This window comes from Pinus tabuliformis, chromosome 8 (assembly GCF_031772625.1).
Source record: "Pinus tabuliformis cultivar Carrire ecotype Pingquan chromosome 8, CPIR1, whole genome shotgun sequence".
In the NCBI taxonomy this organism is placed as follows: domain Eukaryota; kingdom Viridiplantae; phylum Streptophyta; class Pinopsida; order Pinales; family Pinaceae; genus Pinus; species Pinus tabuliformis.
In genome coordinates this window covers 1830846050-1830872555 of record NC_142294.1, presented here as the reverse complement: position 1 = coordinate 1830872555, position 26506 = coordinate 1830846050, and the positions used below count along the sequence as shown (strand labels likewise).

Genomic DNA, 26506 nt, shown 5'->3' with positions numbered 1-26506 from the left:
TATTTTCTTTTCTTGAATCAAACACAAAAGATTGTTCTCAATCTCCATGCAAAAAGTTAATGTGTGAATTTTGTTAAAGTTGTTTAATGTACTACAACTTTATTCCTAGTGTTATTCAAAGTGACTATCAAATCCAGTCAATTTAGTACTAAGTCACAAATCATAGACAAACTTATAATATTTAGAAAAAAAAAAGAAAAGGGCTAATGATATATTTTATTTAAACAATTGTTATTACGAATTATTCATAAATATTAATTAACATATTTTTACAATTTAATTTAAAATTTAATTTAATATAAATCACAAATTATATATTATCTCAACTCAATTTTTCTTTGCAAAAGAAAGAGACCTCATTTGAGAGACAACAATAAAACTTTCGTTTCATATTCTCATACCTTCACTACTACAAACACAAGTGCATTCAACTCTATATCGATCATGTTCAATTCCCATGAACTTTGTAAGAGACAATTGCTTGTGCAAAACAAGTTCCCTAGAATTGACATCTCATTGAGTTGAAACTAAGCTTCTCCGTATCAACTTAAACCAAACACTTCCAAAAAAATAAAATTATAAAACTTCATTACAACCAATAAGATAGAATGCTCACTAAAAAACAACATTCTCTCATAAAATTTTCACATTCATTTCTATTTTTTTTCTAAAAAATGTAATTTCTATTTAAATTAAGCTATAACTACTAGCTATCTCGTAACACTTATTATACATGTTATAAATTCACACATATCCTTATTATGAATCGACGACTTTATATTTCATAGCTATTATTAGTAGTATGTATAAAACGTGAAGAGCATTTTTCCAAATTTGTTCGGCATTTTATAACCACGAATTCAGATGAAACGATGCATTTTGGTTTGCAGGGCGTTCAATGCTGGGGGTGGCACGCAGAATACCATCGTCACTCCGCGGAGGCAGCATTAAAATTGGGCAGAATAAAATTTTTCCAGGCCAAACAATGCTCGGCTTGTCCAACCCAAAATCCACCTGATGAAATCACAACCACCACCAATCAATAAGATACGTGTCTTCGGGACATATTTTCACATCTATGATCTTTTGGAATGGACGTTTCATCTCCACGAAGGATATGCTCGATCTTACGCACTCGTCGTTTACAGGTGTTTTTGCCTTCTTTATAATCTTCACAGCATGCAAAAGGGACCCATTGACAACCTCTTGTGCTGTAGCGTTGCGTGCACATCCCAAGTACACAGCGTTGCCGTAGTATCCTTCTGTAAGGTGGGTCTTTAACACCCTCCTTACGTCCACAGCGAAAAGAAGCCTAACAGCGCGATGAAGAGAAATTCCCAGAGCTATTGTTCTTGCTCCCCATGCCAACGCGGATAAAACTTCGAACATGGTACAATGCTCCTCCAACTCCTCTGCGATGGGCTGTTTTATCCTTTGTAAAGCATCCAAGCTCAAGAAAAATGAAGAGATGACCAGGTCGTCAGCCTTCACAGTACCCAGCTGTATGGCAGAATTAGGGTTGACGAGGATTCCACTTTCAAAGAACTTGTCGTGGGGAAAACCGATAATAGGAGGCTGGTGGGGTTTGAGAACTTCTCTCTGCCATACTGGTTCCATGGAAAGCTTTGCTTCTCCTCTAGCAATCTCTGCAACTCCATTAAGAAACTGCGCTGCCCCTCGCCCGTCGAATAGACTATGGCTGAAACTTTCACCCACAACAACGCCCCCTTATTATTTGAAGCACGTTACCTATTATTTTCATAATAAAATTCAGTTAAAACGTTAGGGTGAATGACAAATGAACACCCAAAAGTACGAGGAATGAAGTTTACCTGAAAATTGAGAGCAGGGACATCCTCAGCCTCAGCAAAGTGATGGAGCAGAGGGGCGAAGGAGGGTTTCAGGTCTTCCAGGATACCCAACTCTAAAAGAGTTTTGTCCGTCACGGCTTCAACGAAGAGGGCACCCTCTCCCGTGCACTCTACTTGGAATTTTCGGCCATCTTCGGTTCTCGTTACCCTGCCTGCAAGTGGGTAATACTAAGCCAATGCCTCTCACAGTGCATCCCGAATACTTTTACAGGATTTTGGACTTTCTGAGAAACATTAGTGTAAACAAGCAAAGCATCAAATGTAATTCTCAAGAGGATCTGACACTACTACGTAAAGGGCATTTTAAGACAATATTTGAGACAATTTTTTAGTAAATTGTCTTAACTTGAGACAAAAAGTAACTTGAGTATTGTCTTAAATATTGTCTTTAACTTGAGTATTGTCTTAAATATTGTCTTTAAGTGGGTGTCTCAAAAATTATTGTCTTAAAAAATTGTGACACAAGCATTATTGTCTTTCTTGAGACAATTTCATTTTTATTTCTCTTGAGACAATTTCATTTTTGTCTCTCTAGAGACAACACTCAGATTAGAGACAATATGTCTTTAATCCTAGCTATTGTCTCTCTAGAGACAATAATTTTTTTATTTAAAGACGACTTTTGTCTCTCTAGAAACAATATAAAACAATGAATCTAGAAATACCTCACCATTGAAATAAATAGATATAAAAAACATTTAATTAGAAATAAACTACAAAACTGTTGATTAATTCATGTTAGCGCAAAGTGGAATCGAACCACCAATCTCCTGCTTGTAAGGCACGCGCTCTTCCATTGAGCTAGCACACTTTAAAGAATTACGTGAAGAGTTATGGAAATCCTAAAAACTACATTTATAGCCATTGATTTAAAAAAAAAAATCTCACACATGATCTATAATCATTATAAAAACTATAATCACACAGACCATATTTTTCACTTATTAAAACTTGCAATTTCCCCAAAACGTGCAAAGAGAGGTGGATTATATCTCTAGCAAAAAATTTCAAAATATTATATTAGCATACCCATGGGATAGCCCCAATCCCAAGGGATAAAGAGACAATGTAAGCCGGTAAAAAGAAAACACAAATACAATTATACAAAACTTCAACATAACAAAGACATAAATGTAATAATGTAAACTTCAATAAGTTATTTACCAGCTCAACATGGGGCTTACCAACAAACTTGCGACCGCCAAAATACTGGTGAATGTTACAAGATGTGACTCTCCCGCTAGGTGGATCTGGATGATGCCAGGGTACACCAAGAACTCATCTTTAGCATTTCAATCTTCCAAATATTATTATAGAATCTAACGTATGTTAAAGTCCATTTTCTAATAAGTTGATGAGCATCTATTATGATTCTATTCATCATTCTAGTAATAGAGAGATAACGTCGTGAGAGTTTGATTACTTTTAAATAAAAGGCAAGGCCAACTAGGAAAAGACAAACAACCATCCTTGTAGAGGAGATCTGTTGAAATAATTAAAAATTTACGTGAGATCTTTAAACTGAACAACACTCATCATGTCATATCTAAAAAATTTGAATTGACTGACTTAAAAAATCCTCTTCTAAATAGGTTGTTTACTCATCATAAAAAGGAGACGTCTACCAACTTTGTCAATCAGCATAACACTAACAGTAGTCATAACAACCTATACATAAATAGTCCAACAGTTTTCACATGATTAAGATGAGGAACAATAAACCTTTTATTATAGTGCAACATTCCTAGCATTCATTGCAATTAGTAGGGCCCCAAGATGAGAAAGCAACCTGAACAGCACCAAGTCCAAGGGTTGCAACATTACCAGATGAAATTCCTATTTTAAATGATAAAACATTGAAAGCAATACAAATTTTCTTAGGCAAGCATGTGATAGACAATAAGAATTAAAATCAAAAGAAGGGTCATAAAGATCACATGAATGATCTGAGTCCTCGGTTAAAAATTAAAACCCTCTAATTATGAAAGGCTATAAAGCTACAAAAAGGATTCCCTGTGTTCAACTCCCATCCAAATTAGAAGTCCATGATGCCAATATGTATTTTGCAATTACATCATGTTTTTACCAATAGAGCAATATGAATCTAGATCACAAGTACCATAATTTCTAATAGGAAATATATGGTAAACTCACCAGCAGACTTAAAAATGGAACTGTTGTAGAACATAATACCATTGATTCTACTCAATTGTTGTAAAAGAAGCATCCCAATCCCAATATGCATATAATAAATACAACGCAAGGATACTCTACTTTTGTAATCATACTCTTGCCAAGTAAGCAATAAAATAGCAACCAGTTTATGCAAATTCACTAGCACACACAAAATTATCTTAGTCCTGATGATGAACCACATTGTGTGATTCAAAATGTGTCAACCAGAAATTTATCTATGTGATTTACCCAATTTTTTTTTTTATAAACATTATGAATCGCAGAAGTTTGCACTTATAAAAATCATATAAGTCTATCATATTCCTAACTATGCAAACATATGACTTACAGTCAGATGCATTGCATATTTTCATTCAAAGATCTTAGAAAACTATATTTTGGGTTGTTGATTTACTCTCTCCACTATTCTCTAAAAGGAAAAGATATTCAAATTAGTGACAAAAATGACCTTGATGGGAAATCCATATACATTGTTGGAACTTTGTATGCAAAACATTCAGACTACACATTGAAAAAGACTAAAAACCAAACAAGATAAAATTCCATTGGAACAGTATCGGATATCCATGACTCGACAACTACACGTGACTGATAAGAAATCAGTGAAGAAGGGTACAATAGAAACATATATGAATTTGACATGGAAAATGATAAAAATGCAATTGTTCCAAAATGTTACCCTGATTTCAACAGCTTCTAGGGTAACATCAACCTGACTGCCTCTAAGAGCTTGCAGTGAGGCTTCAAAATCTTCATTACCAATTTTAGCCTGCACTCATAAGAACATTAAATTTGATATTAATATTTCACATAGCATGACATATGGTGATAGGTTTAACATGGTTAACACCAACTCAGTTAATTGACAAGCATAAAGTTCATGATCAAAAGCTTACCATACATCTTGGAGATTCTGGGATAAAAAATAACCCTGGAAACAAAAGAGCACAAGGAACTACACCTGCACAAACACAAAACAATGGGCAAATAAAAATTTCTCCAAAGCCTCAAATCTAATCAACATGGAAAGAGTAGACTCTGGAATAAAAGCAAGGTTCCCACTTGGAAAGAAGATCAGATAGAGAGAAAAAAACATAGAGGAAATATGATTTTAAATAGTCATCAATTAGAATGCAAAGAGTGTTGAGAAACTTGGGAAAATTAGAGGCATAATAACATCTGGGATGCATAGCTGATTGAGGACGACCAATCACTGCTTAACGCAGTTTACAACGTTCATCTAAACTAGCCCTTCAACTATAAATTAATATCTATTAACAAGAAACCTTCCCTTCATTCAAGTAAAAGTAATCTCAAACATCCAACACAACCGAAAATGGAACTTACTTGCAATGGCTAGAGCCCTCCAACCAAGGAATAACCCAAATAGATATGCCAACATGATACTAATTGTCACAGAAAGCTGTTGCAAAATAGCCACTTAGTCATTTTTGCTTAAGATCTTTAATTCTCTAGAAACATGTGTGATTTTAGTGAAGTTATGACAACTGTTTTTTTGTCACCTGGATTATGAAGATTTTAGACCTATTTCATCTTATGGAATCATTTGACACTAACAAAAGAAAAGCAACGCAGGTAATACATGTTGTCATAATTATTGGATCTCTAGGCATAAATATCTACAAGAGAAATAATTTCACAGCCGAATAGGCTCATTGTACCAAGGTTTTTGTTTGAGCACATTCATTGCTCATTAATCCTATTCCTTCCTCCCCATCAAGCAAAGTAAAGGAGGCATGAAGGACATTGTGTTTTCCTCTGTCATTTTGTACCTTCAAGAAGTGAAAGCGTGAAAGCTTTTGATCAGAGTATTTTATTATCAGAACTGAGATTCTACTGAAATCACCTTAGTAAACTCAGATCTTGGATCTATCAAGAAAAAAAATGGTTCTCCTAAAAGACCTGAAGCTATCTTGTGTAGTAAAGTTTTTTTTGGATACCTTACATGTGGCACTACTCTAGGTATAACAACTCATCATATACAACTCAACATCATTCATGACCTTTTATAAGGTGTAGAAGCTTTTGCAAAATTATGACAGTATTGCAGTCTTGTTCACAATCGAAGTTGTGAACAATATAGTCAAATAACTTATCCTTTGAAGAATTATCTATTATGAAGAATCTACAAGGATCTTTAGTTATAAACAAAATTTTTGCAGCAATTTGGATAAGAGTTGTAACACACCTGAAGATTCCATGTTGAAGAACAATTAAGATGAAGAAAGTTCATGGCACTGTGGAACAGTCTCTTTTGAAGAAACTCTCACCTTGAAATCAGAGGTGCCTTGAAGAAGTATCTGCAGGGGACCTTGATTTTGATATTCGGATCTTATGTAGAATACTGTTATAAACACCTGAATGCAAAACATCTTTCCTCACTATGGATCAGTAGCCTCATGAATTAAGGCCAGAGGATCACCTTAAGATGAAGCTATAAAATCTTTGGATTAATACCAAGTTGCAGATGATTTCATTCTCGATATTCAAAGTGAACTATGAAGTTTGGATACAGTGATTGATGTTGTCTATCCAAAAAGATGATGATCCTCTCCTTCACCAATCGTATGCCTTGATTCGAAGACAATTTATGGATAGCTACTTATTCAGATAGTATTATCTACACAGATTATCATCCTCAGTATCTTGAATGAGGAAATCCTTTAATTCTACACACAGTGATATTTTATTATGAAGAATCTACGGGGATCTTCAGTTATATACAACTTTTGTGCAGCAATTTGGATAAGAGATGCAACACACATACAGATTCCATGTTGAAGAACAGTTAAGAAGAAGAAAGTTCATGGCACTGTGGAACAGTCACTTTTGAGGCAACTCTCACCTTGAAATCAGAGGTGCCTTGAGAAAGTATCGGCAGGGGACCCCGATTTTGATATTTGGATCTTATGTAGAATACTGTTATAAACACCTGAATGCAAAACATATTTCCTCACTATGGATCAATCAGCCCATGACTTAAGGCCAGATGATCACCTTAAGACGAAGCTATAAAATATTTGGATTAATAGTATGTTGCAGATGATTGCATTCTCGATATTCAAAGGGAACTATGAAGTTTGGATATAGCTATTGATGTTGTCTATCCAACAAGATGATGATCCTCTCCTTCACCAATCATATGCCTTGATTCAAAGACAATTTATGGATAGCTACTCATTAAGATAGTATTATCTACACAGATTATCCTCCTGAGTATCTGGCATAATAAATTCATTTAATTCTACACACAATGGTAATATATTATGAAGAATCTACAGGGATCTTTAGTTATAAACAATTTTTTTGCAGTAATTTGGATAAGAGATGCAACACACCTGAAGATTCCACGTTGAAGAACATTTAAGATGAAGAAATTTCATGGCACAGTGGAACAATTTCTTTTGAGGTAAGTCTCACCTCGTAATCAGAGGTTCCTTGAAGAAGTATCTGTAGGGGACCCTGATTTTGATATCCAGATCTTATGTAGAATAGTGCTATAAACACCTGAGCACAAAACATCTTTCCTCACTATGGATGAGTTGCCTCATGACTTAAGGCCAGATGATCACCTTAAGATGAAGCTATAAAATCTTTGGATTAATAACAGGCTGCAAATGATTGCATTCTCGATATTCAATGGGAACTATGAACTTTGGATATAGCTATTGATGTTGTCTATCCAACAAGATGACGATCCTCTCCTTCACCAATCATATGCCTTGATTTGAAGACAATTTACAGATAGCTACTCATTAAGATAGTATTATCTACACATATTATCCTCCTCAGTATCTGGCATAATAAATTCCTTTAATTCTACACACAGTGGTAATCTATTATGAAGAATCTACAGGGATCTTCAATTATAAACAAAACAATTTGGATAAGAGATGCAACACACCTGAAGATTCCACATTAAATAACAGTTAAGATGAAGAAAGTTCATTGCACTGTGGAACAGTCTCTTCTGAGGCAACTCTCACCTCGAAATCAGAGGTGACTTGAAGAAGTATCTACAGGGGACACTGATTTTGATATCCATATCTTATGTAGAAGAGTGTTATGAACACCTGAATCCAAAAGATCTTTCCTCACTAAGGATCAGTTGCCTCATGACTTAATGCCAGATGATCGCCTTAAGACGAAGCTATAAAATCTTTGGATTAATAGCAGACTGCAAATGATTGCATTCTCAATATCCGAAGGGAACTATGAAGTTTGGATACAGCTATTGATGTTTTCTATCCAACAGGATGATGATCCTCTCCTTCACCAATCATATGCCTTGATTCGAAGATAATTTATGGATAGCTACTCATTAAGATAGTATTATCTACACAAATTATCCTCCTCAGTATCTCGCATAATAAATTCCTTTAATTCTACACATAGTGGTACTTGTGCTATATCATAAATGTTGAGGGATATGTGTTACTCTGTCTTCAAGGCCTTTAGTGTGCCCTCTTCTTTTGTAAATCTAGGGATCATGTGGCCCTTGCCATCAAAGGCATATTCCCATTGATTGTTTAGGTGGACGCTAGAATATAGAACTTGGCAGCGGCTTTAACACCACCTTCATTGATCATTTGATAACTAAACTTCTTGTGCATCAAAGGGGTGTAGTGTACCTCTACTAACACTTGCTAGATTTTTCATGTTGTCTTGCTCATCAAATTCATGAAATAAATTGACAAAGGTCGAATTGTGACATACGAACTGTAATGCCTATCAGAAATCTTGATCACAAAAAACTCCTTCAATTTTAGACAATTTGTTTGGGAAATATCAAGATGAACGTTGTCATTCAAAGGAGAACATGTCTCAGTTTTCATCCCTCTCATGATAGCACAAGTATCCTTCAGACCTATCACAACTTTAGTTAGGGATGTGATTAAATTGCATCCCCAATAGTCTTCATTATTATTTTCTATTTTGAAGCCCCTTCCCAAATCCGCGACATGTTCTTGTTCTCTCCCTACATCATAAAACGAGTGCTCATAAGAAAATATAGAGGGGCCTTTCTTTAAGTTGAATGCAATGAACTCATCGAGATTGCATGATCAAAGATCAATTGTCTGTCAAAATAAAAAATATGAGATGGTTCAGAATTTGATTTTTCACAATTAGATTCTTCATTATGTTCACATTCACCAGCAGGACAACCCTGGTAGCTTCCTCCTGGATCTGGCACATTATTGTCTTCAAAATGGTGAAGGATAACTTCTTTAGTAGAGTATTTATCCCTAGAGCAAACAAAACTGTTCAGTCAAATTTTGGGCGTATGTTATCCTTCAAAGTAGTAGATTTATCACTAGAAGGTTTTTTAATGGTCTCATTCATGGTGAGCAAGAAGGCCTTCCTTTTCTAAACCCGCCAACAATGGTTGGTAGGTGTCTCCAAAAATATGCATTTCTGGGCCCCAATATTTGAGAAAACATTTAATGAGAGATATCATAGAAGATATGCTCTTTAGGATGCATAAGTGCTTGAACTAGTCTTCCTGCTTGTACTCCAAACAAAGAAGAAATATCAAGGCATCTTCCTAACTTTCCATAAATTTTTAAATATGCAAATAAATCAAATTCGTGTGCAAACAAGCATTAAGAGGAAACAACCAAACAAGCAATTGAAAGAAATTGACCCATATACTTTAAACAAAAAAAAAAATTAGAGGAAATTTGATAAAATCCCCTCGAAAATAGTGTTCAGATTAAATATCTTTAGATAATCAAGGGTTTGCATAACATTTATCACAATATTGAGCTAAGGTAAGGGTGTATGGAGAATTAACAGAAATACCTCCACCAGAGGAGGAACAAACAAAGAGGAATGAAATGTAAAATCCTTACTGCCTTGGTGAATTTGATTAAGAAAGAGTTTCCTCTCATGACCAAGTTGTGCAAGCACTCCTTGGCTGCTTCAGCATGCTCAATGGGCTTGAAATACACAAATGCATGGTTCCACTATGGGTAAACAAGTATGTTGTCGATCTCCCCAAACTTAATTAAATTTTCAATGAGCATAGGCTCTTTTGTCTTGCTAGACACATTACCTAAACATAGATTATGAGAAGGAAAGCTTCCTCCTCCTCACCTCCCTTTGCTTAAAGGGCATTCCCTGGTAGTGGCACCCCATGAGGGTCGTGGTTGAAATGAGCCAAAGCACATTCTACATCAAAAAAGAGGTCCCTTGAGTTAAAGAATTGGAGGAGAAGAATCAAAAGCAAAATCAGTCCAAATGAATTTCACATCTATAGTTATCGATTGCCACAGACGAGGCTACAGAGCAGTGCCTCTTGGATTGGACATCGATTCCCTAAGGATGCATCTCACAACCCTCCCTCGCTCGCCTACGAACAGATGTATATGAGTCACGCACCAGGAATCGTGTGTTGACCCTAGCCATGGGCAGCATTGTTCTTCTCCTCTTACCATTTAGTGCCTTGATAACTCTGGTGTGAAGAAAGTGAAATTTTATAACCCTCTTAACCGTCCATGCCCTGACAACTCCCATGCGAAAGAAAGAAATCCTATAGCCCTAAAATGCTAAGAAGAGACCAAAAATTGGAAACTACAAGCCATTTTTAATTTAAAATAATTGAAAAGTGAATAAGTTAAGACAAAAATTTAATTTTAAGATGAAAGGATGTTCATCTAGTAAGAAAAAATTTAATTTTAAGATGAAAGGATGCTAAGCGAGGAGAAGTTGGAAAAGATGAGCGATTTTTGGGTTAAATAAATTTCTTAAAAGCTTCATAGTAATGATGAAAAAATATATTAAAAAAATAAATAAATTATTTTAAATATTTTTTTAATTACATTTTTTAATAGACAATTTTATTTTTCTCCCTAGAGACATTATTTTTTGACTTTCTTAAAATAATATGAACAAATATATTTAAAAATAAAAAATAAAACTTATTTTAAAAGTTTTTTAATCATATTTTAAAATATTTTTTTAATTATACTTTTGTTTCTTTCGAGAAAATATGAAAAACTATATTGAAAAAATAAATAAATTATTTTAAATATTTGTTTTTTAAATTAGATGGTTCTTTTTATTAAATGAAATTAGTTGTAGTATGCTTATTAAACTTCTCCATTCTCATCTTTCCCATTCTCACGCTAGTCATTATCATCTTTCCCATCCTCATGCTAATACGAATTTTAATGTTATCTGAATTTATGTGTTTAGATTGGAGTTTGGAGGCATTATTCAAGGCTTAAGGCATTCATTTTTACCTATATGTTCCTCTCAATATGTTGTTAAGATGCAAAGGATGAGCTAACCAGTCATGTCGAAATTGTAACAACTCATCAAAACTGAATTACTAACCTTAGATAATTAATATAGCTTTGGGAATGTAGCCAGGACCCTAGTAACTATAAAAAAGTTGTTCATCAATAAAAGGACAAAATATTGCATCCTAGATAGCCAATGGGAAGAAGGGATTACACTAGGATATTTGCTTTTATACTAAACGTGAGTAGAAAAATCTTTTCTATGGTATTTTTTGATATTTAAAGTTAGAGATAAATATTTAGGGCATGTTTAGTCTAAGTAATTTCATCAAAATAATAGTGATCCTTGAGAAGGCAAGGGTTATGCTTTACAAGCAATATTTTCTCTAGTCTCATTCTATTTATATCTGTAATGATATCACATGACTATATAAATGAAAATTATTTTTCTTTCTGTAAATTAAAAACCTTAAAAGGAGGGGAGTGAGTTTTCCGGAATTTTGCATAATGTGGCTATGCCTACAAGCCTAAATGAGTTTTAATTTTGAAGATTCCTTCTGGCCAACAGAACTATGATTTGGAAATTAATATATTTGTGATTGAAGCTTCTATTTTGACAACCCATGCAAGGGAGAATAAATCTGGATAATCAGATTTCCAATGTTAACATGTCAATCTGGATAATCAGATTTCCAATGTTAACATGTCAGAATTGCAATGCCTTAATCCTATAAAGTTAGAGATAAATATTTAAGGCATGTTCAATCTAAGTAATTTCATCAAAATAACATTGATCCTTGAGAAGGCAGCGGTTATGCTTTACAAGCAATATTTTATGTAGTCTCATTCTATTTATATTTGTAATGGTATCACGTGACTATATAAATGAAAAACCTTTTTCCTTTTGTAAATTAAGAACCTTAAATGGAGGGGAGTGAATTTTCTAGAATTTTACACGATGTGGTGATGCCTGAAAGCCTAAATAAGTTTTAATTTTGAAGATCCCTTGGGTACAAAAATAGCCTTACATTTAGCCCCAGAACTACTATTTGGAAATTAGTATATCTATGATTGAAGCTTTTTTTGACAACCCATGCTAGGGAGAATAAATCTGGATAATAGATTTCCAACGTTAGCATGTCAGAATTGTAAAGTGTTAATCTATAAGGTTAAAGATAAATATTTGGGGCATGTTCAATTTAAGTAATTTCATCAAAATAACAGTGATCTTTGAGAAGGAAAGGGTTATGCTTTACCAGCAATATTTTCTCTAGTCTCATTTTATTTATCTGTAATGATATCACATGATTATATAAATGAAAAATCTTTTCCTTTTTGTAAATTAAAAACCTTAAAAGGAGGAGAGTGATTTTTCTGGAATTTTGCACAATGTGGCTATGCTTGAAAGCCTAAATGAGTTTTAATTTTGAAGATCACTTGGCTACAAAAATAGCCTTACATTTGGCCAACAGAACTACCATTTGGAAATTAGTATACTTATGATTGAAGCTTCTTTTTTGAGAACCCATGCAAGGGAGAATAAATCTGGATAATCAGATTTCCAATGCTAGCATGTCGGAATTGCAAAGCCTTAATCCTATAAAGTTAGACATAAATATTTAGGGCATGTTCAATCTAAGTAATTTCATCAAAATAAGAGTGATCCTTAAGAAGGCAGGGGTTATGCTTTACAAGCAATATTTTTTCTAGTCTCATTCTATTTATATTTGTACTGATATCATGTGACTATATAAATGAAAAATCTTTTTCTTTCTGTAAATTAAAAACCTTAGAAGGAGGAGAGTGAGTTCCTGGAATTTTGCATGATGTGGCATTGCGTGAAAGCCTAAATGAGTTTTAATTTTGAAGATCCCTTTAGTACAAAAATAGACTTACATTTCGCCAATAGAACTACGATTTGGAAATTAGTGTATTTATGATTGAAGCTTCTCTTTTGACAACCCATGTGAGGGAGAATAAATCTGGATAATTAGATTTCCAACAGTAGCATGTCAGAATTGCAAAGCCTTAATCCTATAAAGTTAGAGATAAACGTTTAGGGCATGTTCAATCTAAGTAATTTCATCAAAATAACAGTGATTCTTGAGAAGGCAGGGGTTATGCTTTACAAGAAATATTTTCTCTAGTCTCATTTTATTTATATTCGTAATGGTATCACGTGACTATATAAATGAAAAATCTTTTTCTTTCTCTTAAAAGGAGGCAGTGAGTTTTTTGCAATTTTGCACGAGGTGGCTATCCCTGAAAGCCAAAATGAGTTTTAATTTTGAAGATCCCTTGGGTACAAAAATAGCCTTACATTTGGACAACAGAACTACGATTTGGAAATTAGTATATTTATGATTGAAGCTTCTCTTGACAACCCATGCGAGGGAGAATAAATCTAGATAATCAGATTTCCAATGCTAGCATGTCAGAATTGCAAAGCCTTAATCCTATTTGATAGGATTTGGCTATTTCTCTGAATGCCATAACTTGCATAGGTGCTTATGTTGACTAGAGGCTTTCATTCCCAATGATTGCACAGCTATGAATTAATAGTTTTTATAGTTTCCACGAGACATTTATCCACCATTTCTTGTCTCTCTGAATTTGTAAACTACACTGCTGATATTGTTCTGATTCCCCTGCATTTGGTATTAGACTATTTCCAATAATAGGAGAGACTATAATTTTTTTCATGATATCACAACGGGAATAAAATCTTTAGCATTAATTTTTACCGGTATGTTCCTCTCAATGTACTGTTAAGATGCAAAGGACGAGTTGACCAGTCATGTCCAAATTCGTAACAACTCATCGAAACTGAATTACTAACCTTAGATAATTAGTATAGCTTTGGGAATGTAGCCAGGACCCTACTTCCAAGTTCCTTGTATTCATCTTCTATAAATGAATGAAAGGTTAAATTTGAAAATAAATGATGGTTTTTTGTTTAGACATTAAAGGGACCTTGGAATATGTTGTAACATCATATCTGGACATTGGCAGGTTAACATGCTACTTCTTCCCCTGGAGTCCATGCTGGCTTGTGCATCAAATGCAGTAATTGGTCTTATCAACAGGGAAGGTGAACAGAAGATGGAAATCTTTGTGGGTCAGGGTAAGCGTTGATCCAATCACTTAATTTAAAGCTTGGAGAGGTTTGTCCTATTTTGATAACCACAGCTCCAGTTCTGCTGAACACTATAAAGTCCCTGCATATAGCTTTAACCACACTTGCACGCACTGCAACCTTTGATGTTGGTGTTCTCCATAAAGTAAATGCAAATTTTAAAACTTTACTCTCTTTTAATTTCATGCTGCTACTTATTATGTGTAATGTCTAAGATAGTCTAAGAACAGTTGACACCAAATTTTTTAAACATATTATTACAGGCTCTTGAAGCTGTTGGAGAAAGTCAGGAAGCACAGTCTCAAGAATTAGATTTATCTAGGACAGAACATGAAGTAGATGAAGTGTTGTCTGCAGACCAAAGTAGTAATATTGTGGAAGCAGTTGTAGACAATGAATGAAAATAATGGGGAGTTGGTAACAGATGAAGAACTTCTGCTACAAGGTGATGAAGACTCATGGATCTCGCCTCCTAATAGTTTATATACTAATGATTCTGAGTCAAATTTGACTTCTTCAGCCTCACAACATCAGGATGACTCTTTGACCATCTCCAATGATTAGTAATCTCATATAACTAGAACTGACAAGGCTAAGTTTAATGAGGGAGCAGTGACAGATGCTTCAGGGTTTACAATGAATGAAGATACTACTTATACTTCTCCATCCTTTTATGCCCACAGCTAGGAAGATCCTTTGCTAGTTGGGCATATTCAAAGACACATGAAATTTGAAGGTACAGAGGATAGCGATAATGGGATTATTTCTACAGGAAACAGTCAAATGCATTCTACTAAGGACACAAATCAGAGGACAGAAGGCTCACAGGCATCAATAATTTCAAATAAGGTGAGTTCTGACAGTCAGAATGCTTCACACATGATCTTGTCAGACATGGGAATGGGCTCTTTGAATGCCTCTAAAAGACATCAGACAAGAGATATATGAACAAGGATTAAGGAAAAGGAACCTCACACATCTCGAGCTAAAGGAAGGGTTGAAAGTTATAATGAATTATGCACACTATTTTCTTCTATGAACACAGAGCAAAGAAGTCAAGGTATTAGAGGTAGGTGAATGAATTTGTGATGAATTCATTTGATGAGAGTTGGAGCTTGGAATTTAGCAGGGGAAAATGCCTATGCAGTATCAGTGCTGAAATGAGTCAAAACAAAGATAGATGGCAGTGACATTGATGCGAAAAGGTTTTCTATCAACAATTATGGATATTTATGTAATATAGATAGGATTTACTTGTTGGTTCCTCTAGTCAGTTTTTAATAAAATGCCTTTTATTCTTCTTTTCCCTTTTGGCAGACAATTTACTGTTCGAGAACAGGTGGATCATCTTCTTCATCAGGCTACAAGCATTGATAATTTATGTAATATGTATGAAGGCTGGACACCTTGGATATGATGCCATTGAAAAAGCTCATCCAGATTTCTGATACTGCTCCTGGAAAGGTGGCATTTTGTTTGAGTTGGTTGGTATTCCCACTGTGTCACTTGTCAGTATCTCAATCATTGCAGAGTCTGCAAGTAGTAGTTCAATCTGGGGCTAGAAAAAACAATCAGAAATACAAATCTGTAGGTGGGAGATAATAGAGACAACAAGACAACAATAATTGTAAGGATGTTTTTTTTTTTTTAAATCTAGGATATTCTGTAACAATAATTGTAAGGATGTTATTCTTGCTGCAATCTGAATGTCAAGGGTGAAAAACCAATTGCCTAAGGATGGTAAGAGCCATACCATATGAGAGAATTACAATTAAGCCCATGATTGGAATTTTATTTGTTAAAGGAATAAATGTTCCATAGAAACAAGTTACTCCCTAATACAACTGAAATGTGCTATACAAAGCATAAGTTTAGATACACTATTTAGATCCATATAATCCTAATACTGTTAGTTTGACAACGAATTAGTAAATTTAGGTAAATGTAAATAGACAGTTTTGTAACGAATAATTAGTTATGTAACGATAGTTGGTGATATAAAACTATCATTTGCCCATGAAATGTAAGGCAGAGAAAATCATTGTTGAATGAAAAAGTCCAATCCAAATTCAGTTTCTTGTCTTCATTAATCTGTTGATTCTCTGTGTCTTTTTTTTTTTTCCTTCATTTGTACAACAAGTGGTATCAGAGCTCGAGGGCCGAGCGATTGGGCGTGAAGGCGCTGAGAAGAACCTGCGCTGAGACTGTGTGACCTGCACTGAGACACTGAGAAGAACCTGCACTGAGGACGTGAAGACCCTGCGTGAATGTGCGTTGAAGGCTATGCGTTGACGGCTGAGGAACAAATCCTCTGCATTGAAGAACGGCTGTGCTGTGAGCGTTGGAAGACTGTGCTGTGAGTGTTGGAAGACCAGCAAGTCCTCTGCGTTGAAGAACGGATGTGCTGTGAGCGTTGGAAGACCAGCAAGTCCTCTGCGCTGAAGAACGGCTGTGCTGTGAGCGTTGGAAGACCAGCAAGTCCTCTGCGTTGAAGAATGGCTGTGCTGTGAGCGTTGGAAGACCAACAAGTCCTCTGCGTTGAAGAACGGCTGTGCTGTGAGCGTTGGAAGATCAGCAAATCTGCTCTCTGCGTTGATAAAAGCAGAAGTTTTCTGTGCGAGGCCATCTCTGCGTAAAAGACTGAGGCTGCGTATTGCTGCCAGAGGCCTGGCTTGTGGAACCGGGTAAATTTGTTTATTGAGAATTTTTTTTTTCTCAAGAATTTGAATTTGGAGGAAAGAAAATCAGAGAAATACAAGAATTATTTTTTTCCAGAAATTTGTGAAAAACAAAGGGTGAAAGGAAACAGGATTTGAAATTTAAAAAAAAAACTGTTGAATTTTTTGAAACAAAACAGCAGATTGAAATATTGAAATCAAATCAAGTTTTTTTATAAAAAAAAGTGGTGGTTTTTTATACAAGTTGGAGGAAAAGAAAGGGTTCAGGAAGGGTTTCATTGTTTATTTAAATCACCAGAGGCTAAGATTATTTTTTTTTAAAAGCAAAAACCCTAGAAAGACTGAAACCCTAGGAAGGAGGAAAAATGGCCAAGATGTCAAATGCAAGATTCGAGGTGGAGAAATTCACCAGAAAGAGCAATTTTGCTCTTTGGAAACTGAAGGTTAAGGATCTGCTTGTGCAACAAGGGTTGCACAAGGCATTGGATGGGGTAACTAAGAAACCTACAACCATGACTACTTCAGACTGGGAGGACTTGGATGCCCGAGCTCTTAGTACCATCCAGTTATGCCTAGCGGATGAAGTTCTCTTCAACATTGTTGAAGAGACTACGGCGTCAGGATTGTGGGAAAAACTTGAAAACCTCTATATGACAAAATCATTAACCAACAGAATTTATCTGAAACGACAGTTATACAGTCTTCGAATGAAAGAAGGTTCAAACATTGTAGAACATTTGAATGTTTTTAATACACTAATTTGTCAATTAACAGATATGGAAGTCAAGATACAGGAAGAAGATAAAGCCATAACCTTGCTGTGTTCTCTGCCTGAATCATGGGATCACTTCGTAACTTCAATCAGTTTCAGCTCTGTTGATTCTTTGAAGTTTGAATCAGTCGTGGGAGCTCTTCTGTCTGAAGAAGTATGAAGGAAATCCAGCACTGAAACAGCTGCATCAGAAGCCATGGTCGCTAGAGGACGCTCAAAGGAAAGAGGAGAAAAACCAAGGGGGTCTTCCAGGTCGAAATCGAAGGGCAAGAAGTGTAAGGCAAAATGTTGGAACTGCGGTAAAGTTGGACACTTGAAGAAGGACTGTTGGAAACGGAAGGAATCCGAAAACCCAAAGAACGAAGCGAATCAGGCTGATTCAGGTATGGTTGACGAAGTTTTATCTGCTGAAGAATTGTGTATGATAGATGAAACTTCACCTGAATGTAATGTCTCTCAGAGTTTTGATAGCTGGCTGTTAGACTCTGGTGCTTTGCATCACATGTGCCCACATAGAAATTGGTTTACTTCGTGTGAAAATGTAAACGGTAGTTCTGTGTTTATGGGTAACAATATGTCATGTCAGACTGTTGGGATGGGAGATATCAGGATTAAGATGTATGATAACACAGTTAGGACATTAACTAGTGTTAGACATGTACTTGATTTGAAGAAAAATTTAATCTCTTTGGGAGTGTTGGATTCAGATGGTTATAAGTTTACAGGGCAGGATGGCGTCTTGAAAGTCTTCAAAGGAGCCCTTATGGTTATGAAGGCAGAAAAGGTCGTAAATCTTTACAGGTTAAAAGGAAATACTCAGGTCGGTGAAGCAGCGGTTGCGTCAGAAAAGGAAGAAGCAGGTACTCGTCTGTGGCATCAGCGTTTGGGTCATATGAGCGAGAAAGGTCTTCATATACTGATGAAACGTAAATCTCTTCCTGGTCTGAAATCCTTGAATTTAGATTTATGTAAACATTGTGTGTATGGAAAATAGTGTAAACAGAGATTTAAAGTTGGAAATCATAATAGTAAAGATGTTTTAGACTACATTCATTCTGATCTGTGGGGGCCTTCCCCTGTTGTGTCATATGGAGGTGCATTGTATTTTTCAACGTTCATTGATGATTACTCTCGTAGAGTTTGGGTCTATATGCTAAAAAGGAAAGTTGATGTATTAAATGTCTTTAAACAATTTAAAGTAATGGTAGAGAAAAGAACAGGCAAATCTATTAAATGTCTAAGAACTGACAATGGTGGTGAGTTCACTTCTGTTGAATTTGAACAATACTGTAAGGATAAGGGCATTGTTAGACACAAAACTGCTGTTTATACTCCTCAGCAAAATGGTGTTGCTGAGCGTATGAATCAGACTCTTATGGAAAGAGCTAGAAGCATGATCAGCAATGCTAACTTGCAAAAGGAGTTGTGGGCAGAAGCAGTATCTACTGCTTGTTATTTAGTTAACAGATCACCTTCAGTAGCAATTGATTGTAAAATTCCTGAAGAATTTTGGACATGTCAGTCTTGTGACTATTCTCATTTGAGGATATTTGGCTGTGATGCTTATTCTCTTATTCCGAAAAATCAGCGTTCAAAATTAGATCCAAAGTCGAAATGTTATGTCTTTGTTGGGTATGACTATGCAGTGAAAGGATATAGGTTGTGGGATCCTACATTGCGGAAGATAGTCATTAGTAGAGATGTAACATTTGATGAATCCTCTTTGTTAAAATCAAATGTTGAAAGAATTGAACAGGAACAGGTATCGCCGAGTCAACGAGTTCAGTTAGAGGCTAGATCTTTCGGTGACAGTCGAAAGGAAGGAGAGACTTCTAGAGACAAAGGTGTTGAAGACACAAAGGAAGCCGTTGAAGCTTCTGAACCAGTGCAAGTTTCTGAACCAGTTCAGAAACCAATCGCTCTGAGAAGGTCTACAAGGGAAAGGAAAACTCCCAAAAGGTATGAAGATTCTGCTTCATCTGTTGCTTTGGTTACTGAAGATGGGGAACCTTCTTGTTATCAGGAAGCAGTAGATGATACAGATAGTGAGAAATGGAAAATGGCTATGGAAGAAGAAATGGACTCCTTAGCCAAGAACAATACCTGGGATCTTGTAGAGCTTCCTGAAGGGAGAAGTGTTGTTGGATGTAAATGGGTCTTCAAGCTAAGACGGAAAGTTGATGGTAGTATTGAAAGGTATAAGGTGCGACTGGTAGCGAAAGGGTATTCTCAGGTTGAAGGTATAGACTTTCATGAGATTTTTTCTCCAGTTGTAAAACTTATTTCTATACGTACTGTGTTGGCACTAACTGCGTTGCTTAATCTTGAGTTAGAACAGTTAGATGTTAAAACATCTTTTCTACATGGTGATTTGAATGAAGAGATATATATGGAACAACCAGAAGGTTTTGTATGAGGTCGCAGCAGAAGATTAGTTTGCAAGCTCAGGAAATCATTGTATGGTCTGAGGCAGTCTCCCAGACAATGGTACAAGAAGTTTGATTCCTTCATGGTGAGCCAGAACTTTATAAGAAGTGAGTATGATCATTGTGTGTACTTCAAAAGTTTCAATGGCATATTCATTATCTTAGCTTTGTATGTTGACGATATGCTTATTGCAAGCAAAAGCATGGAAGAAATCAACAGGCTAAAGGCTCAACTCTCTAGGACGTTTGATATGAAGGATCTTGGAGTAGCAAAACATATCTTGGGCATGGAGATACACAGAGACAGAAAAAATGGTAAGCTTTGGTTATCACAGCAGAAGTATGTGGAGAAGGTACTTGAAAAGTTTTCTATGAACAATGTGAAACCTGTTAATGTTCCTCTAGCTTCCCATTTTAAACTTTCTTCGGTTTTGAGTCCTAGAACTGATGAAGAAAAGAAGTATATGTCTCATGTACCATATGCAAATGCGGTAGGCAACTTAATGTATGCGATGGTATCTACAAGACCTGACATTTCACATGCAGTTGGAGTTGTCAGCAGGTTCATGGCACATCCAGGTAAAGAACATTGGCAAGCAATGAAATGGGTGCTTCGATATCTAAGAGGCACAAGTGATCATTGCATCGTCTTTAATGGTAGTGAAGGGTCAGTTTGCGGATATGTAGATGCTGACTATGCAGGTGATTTGGACAAAAGAAGATCTACTACAGGTTATGTCTTTACTCTTGCAGGTGGAGCAATTAGTTGGATGTCAAAGCTTCAAGAAACAGTTGCGTTGTCCACTACCGAAGCTGAATATATAGCTGCTTCAGATGCCAGTAAAGAAGCAATCTGGTTAAAGGGTCTGCTCGATGAGATTGGAAGGACACAAGAGAAAGTGAATGTACTTTGTGACAGTCAAAGCGCTATTCACTTGGCTACAAACCCTGCCTATCACAGCAGAACCAAGCACATTGATGTAAGGTATCATTTTCTGAGACATGTGATCGATGGCGGAAAAGTAGCTCTTAAAAAGGTCCATACACGAGAAAATTGTGCAGACATATTCACAAAGCCAGTTACAGTAGAGAAGCTGCGGTGGTGTTTAGCTTCTCTTGGCTTGCAGGAAAGATGATGAATGGGAAAATTGTTGTCAAGGTGGAGTTTGTTAGTTTGACAACGAATTAGTAAATTTAGGTAAATGTAAATAGACAGTTTTGTAACGAATAATTAGTTATGTAACGATAGTTGGTGATAAAACTATCATTTGCCCATGAAATGTAAGGCAGAGAAAATCATTGTTGAATGAAAAAGTCCAATCCAAATTCAGTTTCTTGTCTTCATTAATCTGTTGATTCTCTGTGTCTTTTTTTTTTTTTCCTTCATTTGTTCAACAAATACCTTGATATAAAAAGTTAATAACATATTAAAACTTGCATGTGGTAATCAATTTCCACAACACAGCCCACACAGTCCACTAATAACATATCACATTAATAAGTTTTCCAAACTGAAAGAATGGACCTGACACCTCCCCTGCCATCCAATAGATAAGCCAGCCTAAGCATGCTTTATTACGGTTTGATACACATCGATATGGAAAATACACTGCAGCCATCTGCGAATGGATTTTCAGTTTGTCCTGCTTATAGTGGGTAAGGCCCGCTTGCCAGATGTTCTTAAATGATAGCTTTGATTGCTAGAACAGTATGTGGTTTTTCTATGTACACTTCAACTGACTTGTTGGCATAACACATTTGTGGAATTGGATGTACCAGTCCTTACCAATAGCTCAGTGAATCGTTGGTGATGATTTAAATATTTGTTCATTGGACTAATCACTGAACTGGGGATAGAGCGGGAACTCTCAAGGCCATGAAAAGGAAAAATAGGAAACATTTGTTTCTATTTTGGAGATTTCAGACATCGGACATTTTAGAAATCAATCTCAAGAAAAAATTATTGGAAACAGTGGGTTGCCATGGATGGTCCAGTCAATAAAAAACAACACCTAGACTATAAGCGCAGATGGATAGGCCTTATGTCATCTTCAACAGTAGATCTAGACAATCTATCTTAGTGCAGGATTTCGTTAGTGTCCAGCCAGTTATTTTTATCTCAATGGTTACTTGAAATCCCAAGCGTATTGACAACTCAAGTTTCACTTACAGTTTTAAGAGTTATAATGTCAAAGGGACTAAAATCAGGCAAAGTTGTTACTAAGGAAAATGACACTACAAAAAAATGTTTTCAACGTTTAAGATAAAAACAAGTTTTTGAGAGAACAATGTATGATGACCCTTTAAGCCTATTCATAGCTAGTTACCTATGTCTTCACTAATTCAAGGATGCTAGATCCTGCCCTTAATTAAAGCAGTTAATTTAGCTATTATTTAATATATTTTAATTGACCAAAGAAAACCCAATTGAAACCAATATGGAAATCACTATTGTTTTTTATATTATATTAGCCCTCTCTCAGAGTCCGGAGTAATGAATAGAGAGCTTTATTTCCGTTCTGTGTCTCCATCTTTCCTTGTGTGTGTTCTTATCACTAGTAATCATCGGTAAGGAGATCTTGGATCATCATCATCACAACTAAAGATCCTAGGAGGATAGTAGGGTGATGACAAAATATAGGAATAGAATAAAGGACATTTTTAAGCGCTAATACAAAGAATCTTTACTTAGGAGTGATGCTAATAGAAATGAAACCAAGGAGCAGGAGCATGAACTGTTGGAAGCTCTAAGAAGAATGGCTAAAAGACGATTAGTCACATTTGGATGCATTACCTTTTGAATTCTACTTGATCCCTTGGTTTGTGCTTGACGAGGAACTCTTAAGCATGTTCCAAGGGGCCTCAGAAATATAGTACAATAGGAGACTAATTACTTTGCTTAATTTCTCCTATAAGGAATCAGAGAAAGTCCTAGCCAACAGAATCAAATATATGGCTCCAATACTTGTTCAGCATGAGCAAACATGGTTTTGTAAAGGTTGATTCATCTTATAGATAGTCTTATTACAGATGGGAAATGCACTGAATCAAGAAGAAAATTGAATAAGAAATGTTTTTTTCTAAAAATTCACTTGATTGACTTCAGTAGAGCTTATGACTTCAGTGATCATTGATACACGCTCATGGTAGGTATAAATAAGTATTTTTGCTCGAACAGTAAAAACTCTTTTATTAAATCCCTTACCAAGGTTTGTGTTAAAGACTATATACCAATGGCATTTTAGGTTCAAATATCCATGAGTTAAAGATGTGCTCTAAATCCCTATTTACATGTGAAAGATGCATCAAGGTACCTTCTTAAAGTTCCTCTAGTGCAAGGATAGAGCCGAGGTGTTCTTATTACTAGCGGTGAGAAAATTTAAAATATTCATTTTGCTCTGATACCTTGCCCTCACCTCAGCTCTCACAAGGACCTTGACATTTCCCCCATGTATTTGAAAAGGCGGAATCCCCTCTTTGACCCTAAAAAAATGTGGCTCTGCATTCTGACATTCAATCAGAAACGGGTTTTGGCTTTTGACATGCATCAACTACACGATCTTGAATGCCCTATCAACTACACGATCTTGAATGCCCTATCAACTACACGATCTTAAATGCCCTAGCTTCTACACCATAGCCTCTTATTTCTCGAGTATTCCATAGTAAACACATTATTATTTTTCAAATTTAATGATATATGGAGATTACTTTGTAAATAACGTTGCAGAGAGCTATTGGGCGGAATTTTTCTGGTGTGTTGGATTTCTCCTCCTTTGGAATGAGTGCTATGAAAGTTGAGTTGAGAGAGGGTAACAACCAGTGAAGAGCTCTTGATTCCTCCACTACTTGCCACACCTCAACTTTTATCAGCTCCCAGAAATTGGGGAAGAAGGTGGTAGCAAAGCCATCTGGGCTAGGGGCTTTGCCCTCCTTGAGTTGGTTCATAGCTGCATCCACCTCCTGGGGCAGGATTGGGCATAGAAGAAGCTCATTATGTTCCTCAGTGATAATTTTTGGTACATTTTGGGTAATTTTTCTATAGCAGGTCGTCTATCTGCGAGGGGCTCTTGATGAACTTGCCTGAAATGCCTGAGAAATTCCTCCTCGATTTCAGCATGCTTTTCCACTCTTACCCCTCCTTGCTTCTGTATGAATGAGATATTGTTGTGCATTCTTCTTTGGACAGTGGTTCGATGGAAGAATTTAGTGTTCCTTTCCCCCTCTTTCAACCATCTAATCCTGGATTTTTGCTTCCATAATATCTCCTCCTGCTTTCTCCTCTCCTCCAGTTGATTGTGTATGCGCTGCTCCTGTTCCAAGGTCCATTCAGTGTGTCCCCCTGTGATTATTTGTTGCTGGAGATCTGCCATTTCCTTGTTTAGCTCTTGTTGCGCCTTGAAGATATTTCCAAATGTCTCTTGATTCCAGCGCTTTATTTGGGATTTTAGATACTTGAGTTTCTGTTGGAACTGAAACATTTTGGATCCCTCAGGCGGAAAGAAGGTGCTCCAAGTTGATTTGATGAAGTCCTTGAATGAGGGGTGAGTGAGCCAGAACTCTTCGAAGTGGAAAGGCCATTTGGTGGTGTTGCCTGGTCTTTGCCACTGGAGGGAGATGGGCCAATGATCTGAGCTTGAATGAGGGAGAATTGCTGCCGCTATATCCCCTCCCAAATGAATCGAGTTGTCAGATATGAAGAATCTGTCTAGTTTGGAAGCGATTTGATGCTTCCTGGCTCTACAGTTGCTCCATGTATGCGTGCCATTACAAAATTGCAGGTCGATTAGAGAGTTGTTTTGGATGAAATATTTAAAGTGGACATTTTCCTGTTCCATCCAGGTTCTCCCTCCTTGCTTTTCCTCCAGCTTGGTGATCATATTGAAGTCCCCTACAATGATCCAGAGAGGATGCCTTCTGTTAAGGCTCAGAGCTTCTATAGTGTTAAGTAAAGCTATTTTATTCCCTGCTTCCTGTGGGAAGTAAACATTTGTAAGGTGGCCATGAATGTTAGTGCCTGTAATGTGAAAGGTGGCCTGGATAATGTGGTGAGAAGCATGAAAATCAGAGAGAGTTAGCGCTTGCGAATTCCACACAATGGCTAGCCCGCCCGATGCTCCCTCAGCATCCACTGCAACCGATTGGCATCCTGGCCAAGCTCTAGAAAGGATGCATCCTAGAGTACTGCTATTACACTTTGTTTCTTGAAGAAAGCATATTTGCGGCTTCTCCATCTTTATCATGTTTTTTAGTATTCGTAGTTTCCCTGGGCTATTGAGCCCCCTTAAATTCCATGAAGTAAGCTTCATAATTCACTATTGATGGAGGGTTTGTAGTACTTCGTCAATTTTGCATACCTGCCTGAATCCACTAGGATTTTCCCTACTTCAATTGTTCGCTGGAGATCCGTTCTTCTCCCCCTCTTTTTGAAATCTTTTGGAGGGAGGCCACCATCCCAATAACTACTTGGCTGGATGCCTAGCTATTTCTGCTGATAAGCCTTCGAGAGGACAACTTCCAGTTTGTTGAGTTGAAGCTCTGGGATTTTATCATAGTCCTTCTTTTTGCATGCTAGTTCAAGCTCATGAATGTCCAGTCCTTCCATATCGATATTTTCTGGATCTTCATCCATCTGTTGCATCTGACTATTTTCTGCTGTAGATGCTTCTAAGCTCAGGGGTTGGTTTGGAGTGCCATCTACTTCCATATCATTTACTTTTCCATCAAGTCCTTTTTGGCTCTCCTTGGGGTTTGCATTGTCATCCTTAGGGAAGAGTGAAGCTGGGGAGGAACCAAGGGGGGGAGGGAATGCAGAGGAGGAGATGGGTATGGAGCTATGCTTTGTGTTCAAGGGTTGCTCTTCTAAGGCCTGAGCCAGAATTTCAAAACTATTACTCGTGGAGGGGATAGAAGCAATGTCTTGCTGGGGTTTTTTCCCAGTGGCAGGTTTTTTGTGCACTCGTTTGCGGCTAGGAACTTTGGTAAAGCCATCTTGGGCCGGAAATTCAGAGGGGTTGGATGCATTGGCTTTGGAATTTAGTGGACAATCCCTAAAGAGATGCCCGTGAGCATGACATTTACGGCAGTGAAAAGGTACATGTTCATAATCCAAGGGTTGAATCCATTCATAATCATCATGAGAGAGACTTACCGAGTCTGGCA

General features: G+C 36.5%; 1 pseudogene; it reads right to left on the bottom strand.

The window, feature by feature from the left end:
* Positions 1-860: 860 nt before the first annotated feature.
* On the bottom strand, positions 861-24292 carry LOC149243593 (3'-N-debenzoyl-2'-deoxytaxol N-benzoyltransferase-like; annotated as a pseudogene).
* Between the last annotated feature and the right edge of the window lie 2214 nt (positions 24293-26506).